The sequence below is a fragment of the Nuphar pumila genome, chromosome 1 (genome assembly GCF_984573655.1).
Source record: "Nuphar pumila chromosome 1, dmNupPumi1.hap1.1, whole genome shotgun sequence".
Lineage (NCBI taxonomy): Eukaryota > Viridiplantae > Streptophyta > Magnoliopsida > Nymphaeales > Nymphaeaceae > Nuphar > Nuphar pumila.
In genome coordinates, this window is record NC_143249.1 from 142,798,222 (window position 1) to 142,801,472 (window position 3,251).

The window sequence follows — 3,251 nt, forward strand, 5'->3', positions numbered from 1 at the left end:
TCTTCTCTATATGATACAAATCTAAAGAATCCTCAGTAATGTACAACTCGGGCTGCTCCTCCACTAACTCCTGTGCAATGTCTACATGAAAGCAATCCATGTCTCCTGCTGGTCCCATTGCGGCATTGAAAATATTCAGCTTTACCTTTCGATTGCCGAATGAGAGATCCATGGCTCCGGTCCTACAGTTGATGCACGCATTGGCAGTCGCCAAGAATGGTCTGCCTAAAATAATCGGAGTCTGGTGCTGGCTATCCACTCCTTCCATATCAAGAATAATGAAATCGACTGGAAAATAAAAGTCATCCACCTTAACTAGCACGTCCTCCAAGACACCTCTCGGTACCTTGACGGAACGATCTGCCAGCTGCAGTGTAATTGGAGTCGATCTCATCTCTCCTAGCCCGAAAGAATCAAAGAAATATCCGGGCAGAATGTTCACGCTTGCTCCAAGATCGAGCAATGCTCGTTCTATCCGGATGTTCCCTATAGTACAAGCAATGATAGGGGCTCCAGGGTCCTTGAGCTTTGGTGGTGTCTGATGCTGAAGTACTGAACTCACCTGCTTAGTCAGATGGACCCTGTTAGGAACTCGCTCTCTATATTTACGCTTCTACGTACATAGTTCCTTCAGGAATTTGGCATATGCCGGCACCTGCTGAATAGCATCGAGCAAAGGTAGGTTGATCTGCACATGCTTGAAGATGTCAAGCATGTCCTGGATCTTCGCACCTTGCTTCCCTCTATATCCAGGAGACTCTAATGCTTTGGGATAGGGTGGTGGGGGAATATACTCTGCTGGTTCCTCCTCTTTGTGAGAAGGCTCACTCCTATCCTTCTTCTTCTTCTCTGAGGATGAAAATGATGAAGATGGTGAAGGTGATGATGGGGATGGGGATGATGATTGAGCCGACGTGGGTGAAACAATGGTCTCTGGCTCCTGTATCCTCTCTCTACTCTCTCGCTCTTTGCTCTCGACGTGATACTCACGTCCACTCCTCAAGGCCATAACTGATTTAGCCTGCTGCTGTGTCTCGGTATGAAATAGGCCTCCAGTCATCTGGTCCTTACCCTTCGGGTTCATGACAGCCTGACTCGGCAATGTACCCTCGGGTCTCCTACTAATAGCCTCAGCTAACTGTCCCATTTGCGACTCTAACTTTGCAATGGACTGCGTATGCGAGCTCAAAATCTGGCTACACTTCTCGAAGGTGTTCTGATTAGAGGTTTTCACCTCTTGGAATGCCTGGAGAAGTCTCTCCTCAAAAGATGTCTGCGGGGTAGACTCCTGCTGAATCGGGGAAGGAACTGAAGAGGAAGAAGACTGTGAATAGTTCGGTCTTTGAAATGACTGAGTAAAAGATGGTTGCCGAACTGACTGAGAGGATGTAGGCATCTGCATGGAAGACTGTGGATTCTTCCATGAAAAATTGGGATGGTTACGCCAACCCGGATTGTATGTCGATGAAAATGGGTTATTCGACGGTCTGACGTAACCCTGAGCTGCCTGAACTTGTTCTTGAACAAATTCAGGGTACTGAGCTGCCGAAGGGCACTCAGTGATCTCGTGTGTCGGACTAGCACAAAGAGTACACATTTGCTGTGTAGTGGATGGTCCTGAAAGAAGCTGGTCCAACTTCTGAGCAATCATGTCTACCTTGCACTGTAGTGCAGTAGATGGACCAACTTCAAGAACACCAGCTTTCTTCTGAATGCTGGGTGTGGCTCTATCAGAATGAGAGCTCGAAGCATGGTGGAGAGAATTCTCGGCCAATGTATCAAATAGTCTCCATGCTTCGTCCTCGCTCTTCAGCATGAATGTCCCTCCACATGAAGAGTCGATCATCTGACGATTCTTGTCAGACAATCCATCATAGAAGCTCTGCACCAGTTGCCATTTCGGCACCTGATGATGGGGACATTTCCTGAGGAGATCCTTCATTCTCTCCCAGGTCTCATGAAAGCGCTCACCATCTAGCTCTGAAAAGCTAGTGATGGCTCTACGATATTGGTTTGTGCGACCAATGGGAAAGTATTTCCGAAGAAACTCCTGTTGCAACTGATCCCAGGACTCTATTTCTACAGAATCTAAGGACTTTAGCCAATACTTGGCTTTGTCCTTCAATGAAAAGGGGAATAGAGTCAACCTCAACGCATCATCATCGAAATTCTGTATCTTAACAGTAGAACAGATTTCGAGGAATTCATCTAAATGTCTGTAGGGATCCTCATGACTAAGGCCATAAAAGGATGGAAGCATTTGAATAATGCTGGCCTTAATCTCATAATGTGGCACTCCTACATCGGGTCTCCGAATGCAGGATGCCTGAACATAGTCTGTGGGAATGAAGTATTCCCGCAGAGGGCGTGAAAGAACTGGGGGTGGAGGTGGAGGATCCATGTCAGCCATTGTTGCCAAACTTCGATGAGAATGTAAAATTCTCTCTGGGTTGTCAAGAAATGGGTGTAATGGGGTTCCTAGACCTCGTCGACCCTGCATACACTGGTACTAAGACCAGATGTAAGCCAATGACCTAACTAACTAAAAAAAATATAAACTAACACAAAAACTAAAATGGAAATACACAAAATAAACAACTACTAAACACTATGCTAAACTAACTATGTCAGAATGATTTAACTAAGTAAATGAAATAACAAATTAAACTATTCTAAAGTGCTGAAAAGATAAATACAGGAAATCACAACTAAGTTTTTCTAAAACCCACATGTCTACTCGCTCCTTGCAGAATGAATTTTAAGTGAATCCTAGAAAGAACAGAATGTGAATCCTATATTTACTAACTATGTTAATCCTATATTCACTTACTAACCCTACTAACTAAAAATAAAACGACTAATTAACTAACTAAAACAAATTAATAAATCAAACTCTAAGAAATAAAGTAATTAATTCGCCGTTCCCCGGCAACGGCGCCAAAATTTGGTTGATATTTTGAGATGCTCTTTTTAAAACAATTATTTTCAATAAAGCTTTGGAAAATCGTCAACCAAAAATTTTAAAAACCGACTTTCCACCAAGTGGTAAGTACGGGTCAAATCCACATGGAACAGGAATTAAACACAATATTTCTATAAAATTCAATTTATTAATGCCAAATGTCAACCTACAATTACAAAGTTAATACAACTGCAATTAAACACTAAAAGAAAAGTAAACAAGCAATCAGTCTTCTGCTCCACGCCAAGGGTATTTCCGTCTTTTCGCCACTTAAAGAATCTTCTCACTT

General features: G+C 43.2%; 1 non-coding gene across 1 annotated transcript; it reads left to right on the plus strand.

Annotated features, from left to right (window-relative positions):
- The first annotated feature begins 1,904 nt into the window (after positions 1-1,904).
- Positions 1,905-2,007, plus strand: LOC149849191 (small nucleolar RNA R71). The gene has a single exon (XR_016426547.1). It is a non-coding gene; the product is annotated as a small nucleolar RNA R71 (small nucleolar RNA).
- Positions 2,008-3,251: the final 1,244 nt, after the last annotated feature.